General features: G+C 37.5%; 1 pseudogene; it reads right to left on the bottom strand.

The window, feature by feature from the left end:
* Window positions 1-11,797: 11,797 nt before the first annotated feature.
* On the bottom strand, window positions 11,798-12,213 carry LOC112308041 (large ribosomal subunit protein uL14-like; annotated as a pseudogene).
* Window positions 12,214-20,092: the final 7,879 nt, after the last annotated feature.

The raw sequence follows: 20,092 nt of genomic DNA, 5'->3' as shown, positions 1-20,092 counted from the left end.
AGATGTCTCTGAATGTTAAGCACAGAAAGATCTAAGATAGCTGGCTAGAAAGAGAATACTAGAAAAATGCCAGGGAAATATTGAAACTTAGGTGACTATGTGTACCTGTGTATAAGTGTGCATATGCCCATATGTGTGTAGAGATTGGAGGGAGATATGCACAGAATGATCTCACTGAACTAATTAAATTTCTTCCTATGCCAATTGCCATCTGGATTTCACCAGTCTTTCTTTGCATACATCTTTTTAGAAGGTGAGGTTTGAAATCTTATCTCATTTGTGGATTCCTACAACTGTCACTACAATCAGAACCCGGAACTGCTCCATCATCAGAAAGAAACCTCTTTGTGCTATATTTTAATAATTACACTCACTACCAGTCCTAACCCCCTTACAACCACTGATCTATTCTCCATCTCTGTAATTTCATCACTTCGATAATATTACAATATGCAATCTATATAATTTTACTGCTGTATTTTGCATTTGTGATATTCCAAATATCCTTTCATTATCATTTTCTTTCTGTCTGAAGAATTTCATTTGGCCATTTTCTTAGAGAAGATCTGCTGGTGACAAATTCTCTTAGTATTTCTTCACTTTCTTTCCTGAAAAGTGATTTTTACTGGATAAAGAATTCTGGGTTGGTAGTGCTTTTTCTTCTAGGTCCTGGGGAATGTTTCCCTCTTTCTTCTGTCCCTCAAGTTTCTGAGAAGAAATTTGCTGTAATTTGAATCATTATTCCCTAATTGGTCATTGTCTTTCTATGTTTTTAAGTTTTTCTTTGTTTTTCATATTTAGAACTGTGATTATGTGTCTGGGTGTCAATTCCTTAGTTTGTCTGTTTGAGGTATAATCAGTTTCTTGATTCTATAGGTTTATATCTTTCACTAAATATGAGGAGTTTGAGAAATTATTTCTTCAAATATTTTTCAGTTCAGTGTTCTTTTTCTTCTGAAACTTTGATCATGTGAATGTTAGGTCTCCTGCTACTATCACACAGGTCCCTGGGGATTCATTCATTTTTAAAAAATTTCTTTTCACTCTCTTATTTATATTGATGATTTCTGTCACTCATCTTCAAGTTCACTGAGTCTTCTGGCATCCCCATTTGCTATTGAGTCATTGTTTTAAGTATGTTTTTTATTTTCCATAGGGAAAGTCTTTCCCTCTCAGAGCTAACAAATTCCTAGAGATAACAAATGACCCCCTCACCAGGTGCTTTTCATATGCCAACCCACCAACCCAGAGCCCATACTCCCAACCACCTCTTTCATCTAATTTTCACACACCAAGTCAGTATTTCCCCGCTCTAGATCACTCCAGGGCCAGCTATTAGACACCTAGAGACCACTGTATACCCAGAGCCCATTGAAATTATTCAAACTATTCAGTCCTAAACTTTCCTACCCAAACCACAGTAAAGGCTTGTGCCTGTGCTTTCTCCTCACTCCTCCTGCCTCCTGATTGACCCTGGCACTCCCTCATGTAGCTCTGCATGGCGTGGCATGCCCCTTAATAGACTGTTTTCAATTACATTCACCTCCCAGTGTCCTCACTCAGCCACCTCTATAACTTAAATCCTGGGTAGAGTCAAAACACACATCCAGTGAGGTTTTAATTCCAGTTCTTATATTTTTTAATTTTAAAATTTCCATGTGGCTCTTCTTTGTATCTTCCATAAATCTTTGCTAAGATTTGCCATTTTTTCATTTGATTTAAGAGTTATTTGTAATTGTATATTAAAACATTTTTATAATAACTGCTTTAAAATTCCTGTCTCATAATTCCAACATCTGCATCATCTTGGTTTTGGCATCTGTTGATTGTTTTTTCCTGAGTTGAAATTTTCATGATATGGTGAGTAATTTTGGACTATATCCTAGAAATTTGGATATTATATTTTAAGATTTTGGTTCCTTATTTAGATCTCTTAATTTAGCATGTAGATAACCTTTTTGTGTTCAGGATGTGTGTGCTGGCCCAGTTTTGTGGGCTGTAATTCATATGTCAATTTGGTTGAGAAAGCCTCTACAGTGCTCTGCCACAGGGGGCTGTGATAGACAGAATAATGCTCCCCCAACCCCTGCCCCTGGTGTCCACATCCTAATCCTCAGAACCTATGAGTATATTACCTTATACCGTAAAAGAAATTTTGTAAATGTGATTAAGTTAACCTTTTATTTTAAAAGATTATTTATTCATTTTAGAGAGAGGAGAAGGGAGGGAGAAAAAGAGGGAGAGAAACATCAATGTTAGAGAGAAACATCAATCAGTTGCCTCCCATATACACTCTGACTGGGGACTGAACCCGCAACCCAACCCAGGCATGTGCCCTGTCCGAAAATTGAACTGGCAACCTTTCACTTTGTGGGACGATGCCCAAACCACTGAGCTACCCTGGACAAGGCAAGTTAAGGTCCTTGATATGGGAAGAGTATTCTGAATTACCTAGGTGGGGCCAATGTAATCACAAGTATCTTGATAGCAGGCAGACAAAGAGGTCAAAAAAAGGAGATGTGATCACAGAAGTAGAGATTGGAATGATGTGCTTTACAGGTAAAGGGAGGGCCTGTGAGCCAAGGCGTGCAGGTAGCCTTTAGAAACTGGAAAAGGCAAGAAAACAGATTCTCCCTAGAGCCTCCAGAAAGAATGCAGCTTTATGAACACCTTTAATTTAGTCCCATAAGACCCATTTAGGCCTTCTGATCTCCAGAACTATAGGTAATAAATTTGTATTATTTTAAACCACTAATTTTGTGACATTTTATTATAACAGCAACAGGCAACTAATACAGTGTGGAAGTCAGAGTTCCACCAAACAACTCCACTAATGCAGCACCATAGAAGTGAAAAAAGGAATGTCTTTTTCATAGTGTTTGTCTCAAGAACAAACAAATACCCAATAATTTAATGACTTAAAACAGTACAAATTTATATCTCTCATTTCTCAGAACAAGTCTCATAGCTCAGGGTCTGCTAAGGCTAAAATCAAGGATATAGGCCAGCTACTTCCTCACCTGGAGTTTGAACTAGGGAAAGGCCCACTTCCAATTCCTTCACATTGTTGGCAGAACTCATTTTCTTTTAAGTTGTAAGACAGATTCCTGTGTCTTGCAGGCTGTCAGCTAGCAATTATGCTTTGCTCCTGGAGGTCATTCTCAGGTTCTTGCCATGTGGATCCTTCATCTTAGCAACAGAAAACCTCCTTCATGTCGAATTCTTCTTATGCTTTGAATCTCTCTGACTTCCCCTTCTACTACCAAAGAAAACTTTTTACTTTTAAAGGGTTTGATCTCCAAAATATATAAAGAACTCACATGACTCCATCTAAGAAGATAAGAAACCCAATTAAAAAATGGGCAAAGGACTTGAACAGACACTTCTCCAAGGAGGACATACAGAGGGTCCAGAGACATATGAAAAGATGCCCAGTATCACTAGCCATCAGAGAGGTGAAAATCAAAACCACAATGAGATACCACTCACACTGTTGAGAATTGCCATCATAAACAAAGCAACAAACAACAAGTGTTGGAGAGGTTGTGGAGAAAAGGGAACCCTAGTGCACTGTTGGAGGAATTGCAGACTGGTGCAACCACTATGGAAAACAGTATGGAATTTCCTCAGAAAACTATAAATGGAACTGCCTTTTGACCCGGCAATTCCACTGCTAGGATTATATCCTAATAACCCTGAAACACCAATCCAAAAGAACCTATGCACTCCAATGTTCATAGCAGCACAATTTACAATAGCCAAGAGCTGGAAGCAACCTGGGTGCCCATCAGTAAATGAGTGGATCCAAAAACTATGGCACATTTACACAATGGAATTCTATGCAGCATTCTGAGAAAGAAGGAGCTCCTAGCTTTTGCAACATCATGGATGGAACTGGAGAGCATTATGCTAAGTGAAATAAGCCAGGCAGTGAGGGAAAAATACCATATGATCTCACCTTCAACTGGAATCTAATCAACAAAACAAACAAGCAAGAAAAATATAGCCAAAGACATTGAAATTGAGAACAGGCTGACAGTGACCAGAGGGGAGAGGGGAGGAGGTAATTGGGAAAAAGGGTGAAGGGTTAACAGGAACAATTATAATAGAGACATGGACAATAACAAGGGGGGGGTGGAAACGGGAAGGAGGTGGGGAGGTCTGGGGTGGTGGGGAGGGGTGGGGAGAAAGGCAGAAAACTGAACAACAATAAAAAATGTTAAAAAAAATTAAAAAAATAAAAATAAAAAAAAGGGCTGTCATGATTAGGCCTGGATAATCTCCCTATCTTAAGGTTACCAATACCACATAACATAGCCTAATCACAGAGGTAATGTCCCTCAAATTCATATTTCCTGGTCAGACCATGTACATTGGTGGCAGAAAATTTAAGGGGACATCTTAGAATTCACTCTACCACATACATCTAAAAGGTTTCTATTTTGTTGGGTTGCCCTTTGCAGGTTTTTAGCTAGAGAGAGCAGGATTTTCTTGGGGCTTTTTTTTTTTTGTCTCTGCTCATTGGTATTCTCAGGTTGCAAACTTCCTAAAATAGTAAATGGAAAATTACAGAAATAATTCATAAATTTTAAATTGCATGTTCTAAATATTGTGATGAAATCTTATGTCATCATGCTCCATCCTAACTGGGATGTGAATCATCCCTTTGTCCAGTGTAACCACACTGAATACACTACTTTCCCATTTGTCACTTAGTCGTTGTCTAAGTTATCAGATCGACTGTGATAGTATCATAGTACTTGTGTTTAAGTAACCCTTATTTTATTGTTATAATTCTATTGTATTAGTAGTGTTGTTAATCTTTTACTGTGGCTAATACTAATATATAAATGAAACTTTATCATAAGTATATATTATAGGAAAGAGCATGGTATGTATAGGGGTTTGTACTATTCCTGGTTTCAGGCGTCCACTGGGATGTTGGAACTTATTTCCCATGGATAAGGGGAAACTTGCAAGAAAATGAATTCTGTCAAGAAAAGTATCCTGGAAACTCAATCCCAGATCATCCCTCAAGTCTCAAGTTTTCTAGCTACTTCACCTCTCTCTTTGCCACTTTTTATATCTTCTGATAAGTGACTTGAGTGTTTTGTTATTTGTTATTGGGTTTTTTGTTATTATTGTTAGTAGAAGGTGTAAAATCGGATGCATTTACTCCATCTTGTCTGGAAAAAAAGCCTGTCTTATACTGTAGTGTCATTAGATACTAGAAAGATGAAAGACAGTGAGGCTAATAGGAAAGACCACTGAACTAGAAGTCAGGAGGCCTGGGCTCTGCTCCAGATTCTACTATTGACTAGTGCAGTGATTTTCATGTTGGTGTGCTTGAGCCCCAGAAGAATGTGAGAAGTGAATATTAGAACATCTATTTACAATTATTTTAACTCATCCTTTAAAATGTTCTATTTTGGTGTATGTTTTATAATGTATATAACATTTTACTTTATATGTGTTAGTATATACATGTGTAAATAAATATGTATACATATATTGGTAGTACATGCTCAAAAATATTTTATAGCATTGGTGATAATACCACATATCTAAAATTAGACTGCCCCAGATTTTCTGGGACATCTAATTGCCTTAAATATGTCATATTTGATTTAGGAAAAATCTGTTCAACATGGAACAGACTGTAAGTATATCCATCAATTAAGATTCTTTTATATATCTTTAGTTAAAAACACAATACTTAGCTCAAATAATGCTTCCTACATTCCTTAGAACTTTCATATGAAAAAATGATCAAATGAAGGTAAATCATTCCTAGACCAGTAACTCTTTAAGAATAATATTCTATAAATAAAATCCAAGTTCATGGTTATGACATAATAAAATTAGGTGAGCTGAGTTAAAAAAATAGGTGCTTTCTAGAATGCATTATATTTAGTTAATCTGCTAAGCATCAAGTCCCATTAGGATAACTTCCATCTTTATTTTAACATAGAGAGTCGCAATTACATATAACATTCTGAAACTATACAGTCCCATCCATGTAGTCTTTCCTTTGCTTTTTCACTGGCAGTGACGCTGTGAGAAAACTGGCACCCACTACTATAGCTTCTCTGACCTTCACATGGCTGCATATGACAGAGACAAATAACTTGATCTCCTCTCTCCATCTTTCTCATCATCTTTTTTTTTTGGTAATAGATCCACCTGAGTTTTAGCTGACAGATGACTGCCTGGCTAGAAGCTATCTTCCTCAACATTACTTGGTCACATGACTAAGTTTTGCCTGAGGGGATGTGAGTAGAAGTGTTGAGCACAACATCTGTATCACATTTTTAAAAGGAAACTGTTTGAGACTACCGGCCAAGATGGAGGCATAGGTGTGCCTCCTCGCACAACCAAAGAAGGACAACAACAAATTTAAAAACAAAAAACAACCAGAAATGCCAGAAAATTGAACTGTATGGAAGTCCAGCAACCAAGGAGTTAAGGAAGAAACATTCATCCCGATTGGTAGGAGGGATGGAGATGGGCAGCCAAGTGGAGAGGACTCGAGGCAAGGCACTGGAGGATGAGGGTGGGCAAGGCGGCAGCTGGCAGACTGGGCGGTCCCACATTTGAGTGCAGATAAACCAGGAGGAACAACTGGGGAGTGAGATAGACCACACAACCCAGGGGTCCAGAGAGGGGAATTAAAGCCTCAAAGCCTCTGACTGAAAACACCTCTTGGGGATTGAGGTGGCAGTGGGAGAAACTGCCAGCCTTACAGGAGAGTCTGTTGGAGAGACCCACAGGGTCCTAGAACATACACAAACCCACCCACCCAGGAATCAGCGCCAGAAGGGCCCAATTTGATTGTGGATAGCATGGGAAGTGACTGAAAACCAGCAGAGAGTGGAGCAAGCGGCACTGTTCCCTCTCGGATCCTTCCCCCACATACAGCTCCACAAAGCAGCAATGTGGGTTGCCCTGGCCTGGTGAACACCTAAGGCTCCACCCCTTACTACCTAATAGGCATGCCGAGACAAAAAAATGACCCAAAAGAAAGAACAGATCAAAGCTCCAGAAATAATTCAACTAAGCAGCGAACAGATAGCCAACCTATCAGATGCACAGTTCGAAACACTAGTAATCAGGATGCTCACAGAATTGGTTGAGTATGGTCACAAAATAGAGGAAAAAATGAAGGCTATGCTAAGTGGAATAAAGGAAAACAGTGATGGGAAGGAAACTGGGACTCAGATCAATGGTGTGGACTAGAAGGAAGAAACATTCAACTAGAACAAAATGAAGAAACAAGAATTCAAACAATTGAGGAGAGGCTTAGGAACCTCCAGGACATCTTTAAACATTCCAACATACAAATCATAGGGGTGCCAGAAGGAGAAGAGGAAGAGCAAGAAATTGAAAACTTATTTGAAAAAAAGAATGAAGGAGAACTTCCCCAATCTGGCAAAGGAAATAGACTTTCAGGAAGTCCAGGAAGCTCAGAGAGTCCCAAAGAAGCTGGACCCAAGGAGGAACACACCAAGGCACATCATAATTACACTAGCCAAGATTAAAGATAAGGAGAGAATCTTAAAAGCAGCAAGAGAAAAGGAGACAGTTACCTACAAAGGAGTGCCCATAAGACTCAGCTGATTTCTCAAAAGAAACCTTGCAGGCAAGAAGGGGCTAGAAAGAAGTATTCAAAGTCATGAAAGGCAAGGACCTACATCCAAGATTACTCTATCCAGCAAAGTTACCATTTAGAATGGAAGGACAGATAAAATGCTTCCCAGATAAGGTCAAATTAAAGGAGTTCATCATCACCAAACCCTTATTATATGAAATGTTAAAGGGACTTATCTAAGAAAAAGAAGACAAAAAATATGAACAGCAAAATGACAACAAACTCACAGTTATTAACAACCGAACCTAAAACAAAAACTAAGCAAACAACTAGAATGGGAACAGAATCACAGAAATGGAGATCACGTGGAGGGTTATCAGCGGGGGAGTGGGAAGGGCAGAGAGGAGGAAAAGGTACAGAGAATAAATAGCATAAATGGTAGGTAGAAAATAGACAGGGGGAGGTTAAGAATAGTATAGGAAATGTAGAAGCCAAAGAACTTACATGTACGACCCATGGACAGGAACTATAGGGGGTGAATGCAGGTAGAAGGGGGTGTGCAGCGCAGAGGGGAATAAAGGGGGGGGAATGGGACAACTGTAATAGCATAATCAAAATATTTTTTTACAAAAGAAGAAAAAATAAAGTAAATAAAAGGAAACTGTTTGCCGTTCATATCTTCTTCCTGCTTCCCATGAACTGGAACACAGTTTTGATGGTGGTCAGCTAGCTTCAATGTACCGATGAGGAAAACAAGGGAAATAACAGAAGGAAGCTGCATAACCAACGGGAATAGAGATGTCTTCCTACAAACAACTGTCCAGAAGCTCTAGGCTGCTTTGCAAGATAGAAATGAACACGTGTCTTTTTTAAACCATTATATATTGGGGTTTCTTAGTTACAGGAGCTAATCCTACAACCTAATCTTAAAATTCTCCAGGCCTAATTATGAAAGTCCTTTAAAAGTAATCAATAGCCCTGGCTGGTGTAGCTCAGTGGATTGGGTGCAAGCCTGTGAAGCAAAGGGTCACCAGCTCGATTCCTTGTCAGGGCACATGCCTGGGTTGTGGGCCAGGTCCCCACTAGGGGGTGTACAAGTGGCAACCACACATTGATGTTTCTCTCCCTCTCTTTCTTCTTCCCTTCCCCTCTCTCTAAAAATAAATAAAATCTTTTTTAAAGCAAGTATTTAAAAACAAAAAGTAAAAAATACACCCAACATCTGTTTGTTCAGCACACACTAAATTTCTACTATGTATTAGGTTCTCTCTTAGGTTCTAGAGATTAAAAAAATGAATCAGACATACTCAAAGGGAAATGGGAAGATAATTGACATTTATTAACCAGGTATGTTTTTACATGCACTGGTTTACTAGTCCTCACTGAAAAAACTTGAGTTGTAAGTGGTATAATTGTCATACAGCCAAAGACACTGATGATCCAGTGGTATATCTGCTTTATAAAGAGTACATTCACCATGCATTTTTATCATCACCTTAGAACTAAGACTACTTGTTAATTGGTCCTGACAGAGGCAGTAAAACAATATCTCCATGGCCACAATTGTTTTCCCTGTAACAGGTATGCCATCTACTCCATCTTCTAATAACAGCTCCCAATTTTTATATTGAGTTTTATTCATTCCTTACTCTTTAGTCCAGGTACTTAATTAAGCAAGACTACACCTCTGTCATCACTCAGAGGTGAAACATTCTCCTTAGGCCTGACCTAGTCATTGCATCATATTCCCTTAGCCATTGTGATTGGAATCCAACTTGCTCTTCCTTTTTGACTTTGAACCTGAAAGGATGGAAGCACTGGAGCACTACTCTAGGGAACCTGATATTGAAATCTGGCAGAAAATAGAATTAAAGAGTGTAGAGCAACCAAGCACTAGTGACTTCTTTAGCCTGAATTCAGCTATGCTTGAAGCCTGGGCCTTATACTTGGGCTTTTCAGCTACACAAGACAACAGATTTCCTGTTAAGCCAGTTTGGGTCAGGTTTTCTGCCACTCATAATGAGAAGAGTCCCACTCATTTCCTATAGTCTTAGCCTGAGACAATGGTGAGCTATTTCTATGCATCAGTGGAAAAAGTGTGCATCTTTATATCCATTGTTAATAAGTTTATTTCTTGTCAGGACCTCCAAGATTCTTGATAAACAAGAATTTATTACATAAAATACAAAAAGCTTTGTCAGTAACAGTAACAGTCAATGGCCACTACTTTCAGAGAAACTTCATAACATCTATCTTACTTGGTATTTTAGATTTGCCACAGTTCCTGGTTTGTGTATTTTTAGCAGTAGCATTGATGATGATTTATATTTATGTACTTAAAAAATCTGATATTTGATCTAATTGTACCCTCAACCTAAATATAGTGCACAATGAGAAAGACTTTAGGTTCCAGGACAAAACCTCTCATGAGTTAAATTTAGAATCTTCTTGTACCATCAGAACAAAATTAAATTCTTTTCTTTTCTTAGGACTTTGAGAGCTAATTTAATAGTACTGTTTTAAACCTTTTTTCTCAAGAAATCATTGATTTATTGTATTTGCTCAGATATATTGTTTTAAAAAATAGATTGGATTAAACTTTGAGTCACAATCTTCGCTTTTAGTCTCATGAACTTGGCCTGAAGGAACTGGTTCTGTTTTTATTGATTCTATTGAAAGCTAATTTTTCTGAAATAAATTAATATTATTTCATTGAAAGATTTTTTTCCAACAGGTTTTGTGTAGCACATATATTTATATGATCTGCATCTGTGCTCCTGACTTTCATTTCTCCTTTCATTTCACACTCTCTCCTATGGTGATGAAAGAGGTGGAACAAATGTGTCAGAACTGTGGAGAGGGGGCAGGTGAGCAGCTGTATGTGTAGGTGTGAACGTGGGTCATGTGTTTTAGACTGCATCTGTTGGTGTGAAGGAGCAAAGGTTCAAAGAGAAAGGATGTTAGAATTCTATGGCTGCTCAAAATTGTGCATAATGGCTTTAATTTTTATATCAGTTTTAATTAAAACTTTGACTTTCAGTTTTTGAGTCTCTGTGTGTGTTCACTTAACATAAAGCAGATCTCTAACAGAATCCATGAAATTTTAGGAAAGGGCTACATAGACTTTGATGAAAAGAGTAATCTGTCATCCTTAAAATTTAACTTGACATTTTACAAGTCTGTATTACCACTCCCTAATATGTTTATATTCAAATTACCTATACCTTTTTTTCACATATTTGAACAAGAAAATGTTCATAACACTCATACACACACATGCATACTAACATACTACTATTCCTGTAATGGTTCCCTTTTTAAAAAAAAGATTATGACTGGAATCTGTACTTCCTAATTCTCTTCCCCTTTTCTACCAAGCCCCCAACCCCCTACTTCCTCCTGGGAACCATCAGTTCATTCTCTGTAATGAGTTTGTTTCTGTTTTATTTTGTTTGTTCATTGTTTTATTTTCTAATTCCACATGTAAGTAAAGTCACACTGTATTTGTCCTTTTATTTGTCTATCTATCCAATTTATTTTACTTAGTGTAATACTCCATAGGTCCTTCTATGTTGTTACAAATGGCAGGATTTTATACTTTGTTATAGTTGATTAATATTCCATTGTTTTTGTGTACTACCTCTTCTTTATTCATTCATCTATCGATGGGCACCTAGGTTGTTTCCATATCTTGGCTATTATAAGCAATGCTGCAATGAACATAGGTGTACATATATCTTTTTAAATTACTGTTTTTGTTTTCTTTGGCTAAATATCCAGAAGTGGAATTGCTGGGGCATACAGTAGTTCTATTTTTAACTTTTTGAGGAATTTTCCTACTGTTTTCTGTATGACTGCCCTGATTTACAATCTCATCAACAATGCACAAAGCTTCCCTTTTCTCCACATCTTCACCAACACTTGTAATTTGTTGTCTTATTTAATAATAGCCATTATGACAGTGTGAGGTGATAACTCACTGCAGTTTTGATTTGCATTTCCTTAATGATTAGTGTTGTTGAGCATCCTTTCATGTGTCTGTTGGCCATTTGTGTGTCTTCTTTGGAGAAATGTTTATTAAGGTCCTCTGTCTATTTTTTAATTGGATTATTTGGTTTTCTGTTTATTTTTTGATATTGAGTTGTATGATTTGGGGGGAGGGGGAGGAAATAATTTAAAATTTTTTTTCTTTATAAATACACTAAAAAATCATGCAATGCTGCCAGCATCGATTACAATCCTGGGCCACAAATCTGCACACTGCTTTACAACTGGTTCTGTGATGGTAGAATCTTTTATTTTACCTTTATTACTATGACCCCCCGCATTACCTTCGAAATAAACACGCCATCTTTTCTCTGGTATGACTTTTGTTGTCGAATTACTACTGGTGGATGTACTTTCTTTCTGAGCTCTGGTTTGCCTTTTTTGATGGTAGCCATCACCATGTCGCCCACACCAGCAGCAGGAAGCCTGTTCAGTCGTCCCTTGATCCCCTTCACAGAGATGATATACAGATTTTTGGCTCCTGTGTTGCCAGCACAGTTGATCATGGCTCCTTCTGGAAGACCAAGGGAAATCTGGAATTTCACACCAGAGGACTTGCCACGTCCTGGCTTCGACATCTTGAATGCCAGAAAGAGATGGATATGAGTTTTATTATATATTCTAGATATCAACCCCTATCAGATATATCATCTGCAAATTTCTTCTCCCATTGAGTAGGTTGATTTTTTGTCTTGTTGGTTTCCTTTGCTGTGCAAAAGCTTTATAGTTTGATGTAGTCCCATGTGCTTAGTTTTGCTTTTGTTGCCTTTGACATAGGAGAAGAATCCAAAAAGGCATTGCTAAGAGATATGTTAAAGAAACTTTACTGCTTATGTTTTCTTCTAGGATCGTTGTGGTTTCAGGTATTACATTTAAATCTTTAATACAGTTTGAGTTTATTTTTACATATGGTATAAGAAAGTGGTCTAGTTTCATTTTTTTGTATGTATCTGTCCAGTTTTCCCAACATCACTTATTGAAGAAACTGTCTTTTCCCTATTGTATATTCTTGCCTCCTTTGTTGTAGACTAATTGACCATATAAGCATGGGTTTACCTCTGGCCTTTCTATTCTGTTCTTGATCTATGTATCTGTTTTTGTTCCGGTACCACACTGTTTTGATCACTATAGCTTTGTAGTATAGTTTGAAGTCAGAGAGCATACCTTCAGTTTTTCTTCTTTCTCAAGGTTTCTTTGGCTATTCGGGATATTTTGTGGTTCCATATAAATTTTAGGATTATTTGTTCTTCTTCTGTGAAAAATGCCATTGGTATAGGAGTTGCATTGAATTTGTAGTCTTCTTTGTGCAGTATGGACATTTTAACAACATTAATTCTTTCAAGCTATTAGCACGGTATAACCTTCCATTTATTTGTTTGTTATTCAATTTCTGTCATCAATGTCTAGTTTTCAGATTACAGGTCTTTTATCTCCTTGGTTAAATTTACTTCTAGATAATTTATTCTTTTTGATGCAATTGTAAATGGAATTGTTTTCTTAATTTCTCTTTCTGATAGTTTGTTATTTGTTTATATAAATGCAACAGATTTCTGAATATTAATTTTGTATCCTGTAATTTTATTGAATTCATTTATTAAACATTATTCAACATACTGCTACACAATCAATGGATTAACGAAAAAATCAAGGAGAAAGTTGAAAAATATCTTGAGACAAATGAAAATGAAAAGAAAATGATTCAAAATCTTTGGGACACAGCAAAAGCAGTTCTAAGAGAGAAATTCATAATGATACAGGCCTACCTCAAGAAACAAGTAAAATCTCAAATAAATAATCTAAACATACACTTATAGGAACTAGAAAAAAAACAAAACCCTAAGTGAGTATAAGGAAGGAAATAATAAAGATCAGAGTAGAAATAAATAAATTAGAGACTCAAAACAGTAGGAGAAAACAAAAAGATCAATGAAACTAAGAGCTGGTTCTTTGAAAAATAAATGAAATAGTTAAACCTTGAGCCAGGCTCACCAAAGATAAATAAATAAATAATGAGGGGGGCGCCAAAATGCATAAAATTGAAAATGAAGAGAGGTGACAACCGACATCACAGAAATACAAAGCATTTCAAGAGAACACTATAATTATATGCCTACAAATTGGGCAACCTTGAATAAATGGATAAATTCTTAGAAGCATGTGATCTTTAAGACAATCAGACTGATTTACTAGAAATGAAATTGAATCAATAATCAAAAGAGTTTCAACAAACAAAATCCCAGGACCAGATGTGTTCACAGGTGAATTCTTCTAAGCATTCAAAGAAGAATTAATATCTGTCCTTAAACTATTCCAAAAAACTGAAGAGAAGGGAAAGCTTCCAAACTCATTCTATGAGTCCAGTATTACCCTGATACCAAAACCAGAAACACTACTAAAAAAAATTACAAGTCAATACCCCTAATGAACATAGATGTACAAATTCTCAACAAAATATTAGCAAACCAAATTCATCAATATATTGAAAAAGATCATACACCAGGAACAAGTGAGATTTAGTCCAGGAATGCAAGGATGGTTTGATATCTGCAAATCAATAAACATAATACACCACATAAACAAAATGGAGGATAAAAATCATATGATACTCTTAATTGATGCCAAAGATGCATTTGACAAAATCCAACATTCATTTATGACAAAAACTCTCAGCAAAGTGTGTATACAAGGAACATATCTCAACATAATAAAGGTCATATATGATAAACCCACAGCTAATATCAAACTCAATCATAAAAAGCTGAAAGCTTTTTCTCTAAGATCAGGAACAAGACAAGGATGTCCACTCTCACCACTTTTATTCAGCATAGTATTGGAAGTCCCAGCCACAGCAGTCAGACGAGAAAAAGAAATAAAAGGTATCCAAATGGGAAAGAAAAAAGTAAAATTGTGACTATTTTGCAAGTGACACAATACTATAGAAAACCCTAAAGATTCCACCAAAAAACTATTAGAACTAATAAATGAATTCGGTAATGGGCTTTTTTAAAAGCCCAAATTTTGATGCTATATTTTTTTAAAAGACTGGCTTTACAAAATAATTAACATATATTTTTACTGTGGCTTTTTTCACAAAAATACAATATGTCAAGGGCACGTGTTTAAGAATCAATACTCTTGGATTCCACTTTTAGCCCTGACACTAACTTGGCACATAATTTTGAGCAAATAATCTTTTGATTCAAGACTTAGACTTCTTTTCTAAATTTAGATCAGCTCCAAGGTCCTTTTAAGGTTCACAACTCTTTAAAAGAGACATAATTTATAAATCACAAATATTACCTTTGTGGTTAATAGAAAAGAACATGAAGTACTTTTGAAGCCTTACCCAATTATTTCATCTTAACCGTGGTTAACAGATTTATGCATTTAGTTAGGAATAGAAATGCTTGAAGTTATCCATGAATCTTACCCTTCTTATCTCAGTTGATGGCAGGCTTAGAGTTCAAGGGATACTAAGTAATTATGATGCAATAAATTTTGCAAACAAAAAAAATTTGTTTTGGTCACTGCTAAATCCTCAGTTGCTAGAACAATGGTCTTAAAATTTTCTAAAGGAGTAAACCAGAAAGTGTCAAGATGGAAAGATTTGTAAAACCCAATATGAAAACAGAGTGAAGGCTTTGCAGGAAGGATAATAATTGAGTCTCTAGGGGTGAACTAGAGTTTGCCAAGCAGAGAAGGAGGAAAAGACATTCCAGGGGTGGAGCCAAGTGGAATGTGGCAGAAACTGTGAGTTGTTTTCAATATCTACCCTTCTTCCCCAGGAACAGAATTCCTGGGCCTGTGAGCACTGCAATAAAGATCTCATTTCACACTTCCCTTGCAGCTTAATCAAGAGGCTAGGTTTTAGCCCATGGGGTTAGGAATTCCTTTGATGCAATGCCCTTAAATAGAGGAGGGTAAAATCTTCATTTTCTTCCTGCTTCTGACTGGCTGGATTACAGATATGATGGCTTATGGTGATTTAGAATGTGTCAGTTTAGCCAGTCTGAACCACCTTCCCTAGAATTCCCTTTCCTGTATGTTTCCATTTAGGACAGCCCACAATAGATTATTGTGGGAGATCTCGAGAGCTTCAGCCAATTTGTAGCTCTCACACCTTGTTGTTGATCTGAGGATTCACCTCATTGATGTGAGGCAGCAGTTGCTCCATCATCCCCTGGATTTTTCTTCATCATCTTACTTTTGAGCCAGGTATTATTTTAAGCTCTGTGACAATGAGATATCGCTTCTGTAGGATACTCACACCGCCAAAAGTTAGAGGTAATAAAATTGGCATGGATTTCAGCGTGTACTCATGGGGCTCAAACAGCACTCATGAGTTTTGGCTTGTTATGGATCTCCAACATCCTTTTCAGACTCTGCCTGCATGGTGTACTTCAAGCTCTAGGTTCAGATGTGAATACAACAGCTTTACAGAAACTGTTCCCGCAATAACCAGCTCCTACAATTCAGGAACATCAAATTCTGCGCATACATATATCCATCCTAGTAGTTCTTCTCTGATGAAGCCCAGTAGTTTTGCCATAACAAATGCCTAAAAATGTGTGAGTAACGTTGGAACCAAGTGGTGGGTGAAAGCTCGAAGGATTTTGAGGAGCATGTTAGAGAAAACCAAAATTTGTTTGAATAGACTGTTAGTGGAAATCTGAACTTTGAGGAAGCTGGTGGTAAAGATTCAAAAGGAAGTGAGGAACACAAGGAGGGAGATTCTTGTTAGTAGTGGCAGAAATCTTAGCAATACTGTTTTTGTCTTCAGTTATGTGGAAAGCAAAGGATATACCTAATAGATGTGATCTAGCTAAGAGGCTTTCCACACAAAGTGTTGAAGGTACAACCTGCTTATAGCAAGGTGTCAAAGGAAAGAGATAAATTGAGAGTACTGTATATACATGTATTGTAATACTGATGCTGTACAATATCATCCCCATAACTACTCTGTAACTACTAATTTGTACTTCTTAATCCCTTCACCATTTTCTCCCATCCCCTTGACCACCCCCCCCCCCAACTTCACATTTGGCAACCATCAGAATATTCTCTGTATCTATGATTCTGTTTCTGTTTTGCTTGTTTCCTTATTTTGTTTTTTAGATTCAATTATTAATAGACAGGTATTTATTGTCATTTTATTATTTATAGTTTGATCTTAAATAAGTCTCTTTAACATTTCCTATAATAATGGTTTGGTGATGATGAACTCCTTTAGCTTTTTCTTGTCTGGGAATCTCTTCATCTGCCCTACAATTTTACATGATAGATTTTCTGGGTAGAGTAGTCTTGGTTGTAGGTCCTTGCTTTTCATCACTTTGAATATTTCTTGCAAATCCCTTCAAGGCTACAAAGTGTTTTTTGAGAAATCAGCCGACAGTATTATGGGAACTTCCTTGTAGGTGACTAACTGCTTTTCTCTTGCTGCTTTTAAGATTCTCTCTTTGTCCTTAACCTTTGGCATTTTAATTATGATGTGTCTTGGAGTGGGCCTCTTTGCAACCATCTTGTTTGGGACTCTCTGTGCTTCCTAGACTTGTATGCCTATTTCCTTCACCCCATTAGGGAAGTTTTCTGTCATTATTTTTTCAAATAGGTTTTCTTGCTCACTCTCTTCTCTTTCTGATACCACCATGACATGAATGTTGGTACACTTGTAGTTGTCCCAGAGGCTCCTTACACTGTCCTCATTTGGGGGGCTTCTTTTTTCTTGCTGTTCCGATTGGGTGTTTTTTCAAAATTCATTATTTAAAAAAATATTTATTGTATTTTTTCCATTACCATTTATTCCCCTTTTACTCACCTCCCCCCATCAAATAGCTCTCATTGGATCTCCACCTATGAATCTGTCTCTGTTTTGCTTGTTAGTTCAGTTTGCTCATTAGATGCCACATATAAGTGAAATCATATGGTATTTGTCTTTCTCTGACTGGTTTATTTCACTTAGCATAATGTTCTCCAGGTCCACCCATATTGTCACAAAGGGTAAAATTTTGTTCTTTTTTTATAGCTGAGTAGTATTCCACTGTGTAAATGTCCCTTAGTTGTTTTATCCACTCTTTTATTGATGGACACTTGGGCTGCTTCCATATCTTGGCAATTGTAAATAATGCTACAGTGAACATAGGGGTGCTTATGTTCTTTCAAATTAGTTTTTGGGTTCCTTCATATATGTTCCCAGGAGTGGGATTGCTGGTCAAAAGGCAGATCCACTTTTAATTTTTTGAGGTACTTCCATACTGCTTTCCACAGCGGCTGCATCAATCTGCATTCCCACCAACAGTGCAAAAGGGTTCCCCCTTCTCCACATCCTTGCTAACACTTGTTGTTTATTGATTTATTGATGGTAGCCATTCTGCCAGGTGTGAGATGGTATTTCCTTGTGGTTTTAATTTGCATCTCTCTGATGATTGGTGATGTTGAGCATCCTTTCATATGTCTACTGGCCATCTGTATGTCCTCTTTGGAGAAGTGTCTATTCAGGTCCTTTGCCCATTTTTTAAAATTGGGTTGTTTGTTTTTTTGGTGTTGTTTTATAAGTACTTTATAAATTTTGGATATTAACCCCTTACCAGATGTATCAGCAAATATGTTCTCCCGTTCTGTGGGTTGTCTTTTTATTTTGTTGATGATCTCCTTTGTTGTGCAAAAACTTTTCAGTTTGATGTAGTCCCATTTGTTTCTTTTTTTTCTTTTGTTTTCCTTGTCTGGGAAGATATGTCCAATAAAATATTGCTACAAGCAATGTCCAAAGTTTTGCTATGTTTTCTTTAGAATTTTCTGGTTTTAGGTCTAACATTTCAGTTTTTAATATATTTTTAATTTATTGTTGTATGTGGTGTAAGAAGGTGGTCTAGTTTTATTTTTCTGCATATATCTGTCCAATTTTCACAACACCATTTATTGAATAAGCTATCTTTAACCCATTTGTATGTGCTGTTTCCTCTGTTGACTATTAATTGATTGTAAAGCTGTGGGTTTATTTCTGCGCTCTCTATTCTGTTCCATTGATCTATATGGCTGTTTTATGCTACTATTGTGCTATTTTGGTTACTACGGTCTTATAGTTTGATATTAGGTAGCATGATTCCTCCAACTTTGTACTTATTTCTCAGGATTGCTATTGCTTAGTGGGGTCTTTCTTTCTTATATTCCAAATCTCTGATTTGGTTCTCAGCTTCATCCATTCTCCTGTTGATTCCTTGCAAATTGTTCTTTATTTCAGTTAGTGTATCCTTTATTTCAGACTGGTTCTTTTTTATGATTTCCATGTCCTTTTTTATACTGTTGAAGTTCTCTCTAAGTTCATCTGCTCTTCCCCTAAGTTCATTGAGCATCCTTATCACCAGTGCTTTGAACTCTGTATCTGAGATATTGCTTTTTTCCATTTTGTTTAGTTCTTTTTCTGGAAAATTGTTCTGTTTTTTCATTTGGGCCATGTTTCCTTGCCTCCTCATTTTGGAAGCCTCCCTGTGTTTGTTTCTATGTATTAGGTAGAGCTGCTATGACTCCCTGGCTTGGTATATAGTAGATGTCCTGTAGGGTCCAGTGGCATAGCCTCCCCTATCACTCAAGCTGGGTATTCAAGGTGTGCCTACCATGTGGGTTGTGAACACCTTCCTCTTGTAGTTGAGCCTTGATTGCTGTTGACAGGTCAATAGGAGAAATTTACCCAGGCAGATCACCTTCAAGGAACTGCTGTGACCTCTAACCAGCAACCTCCAACCACTGTGGAGGATCAGCTGTGCAGGGGCCCACTCCACAGAGCAGGACTTACTTCAGCAGGTTTCTGGTGCCCATTGAGTCTGCCCTTTGAGTGTGTCACTTTTGCAGTTGGTTCAGTGGTTGTCCTCCAACATGGTTTGTAGTCATCCAGTGGGTGTACAGGCTGAGGGGCTTCCTGGGAGGTACAGACCAAGGTCATCCACCACCTTTGTTCTGTCTGAGGCCATCAGGCATAAGCTACAAAGTAATCTGAAGATGGCTGCTATGTGTGCTAGGCTTGGAGGAGTCCAAGTCAGGCCAAACTGTGAACCAAGATCTGCTGCTGCTATTGCCAGGCTAGGGGCCACTTAGCAAGAGGTATGGGACTTTCTGAGGCCAAATGCTGCTTGTTTAAGAGGATTTAGGAAAATCTGAATCATGAGCCAAGATAAGCGATTTGCATGGAAAAGCCATTGGAAATGCTTGGGTGGGCCCAAAATTTAGGTGGGGAGGAAACTCAGGAAATCACCAGGGTGGGCAACCTGTGTGAGCCAGGTTGATGGAATCTCAGACGTGGCACCGCCTTTCAGCTCTATAGGGGGAAGGTTCAGAAAAGGAACAGTGGCTTCTGCCAGCAGTTCTGTCTGGGATAAAGCTGCCCCCTAGCTCTTGTCCTGAAGCCAGACAATTCACTTCCTCCCCACATGTCTCTGGTGCCTTTCAAGCTACTGCCCTGGTGCA

The sequence above is a fragment of the Desmodus rotundus genome, chromosome 2, assembly GCF_022682495.2.
Source record: "Desmodus rotundus isolate HL8 chromosome 2, HLdesRot8A.1, whole genome shotgun sequence".
NCBI classification, from domain to species: Eukaryota; Metazoa; Chordata; class Mammalia; order Chiroptera; family Phyllostomidae; genus Desmodus; species Desmodus rotundus.
Note: the sequence above shows the minus strand (reverse complement) of the source record. Positions and strands in the feature narration are given on the sequence as shown.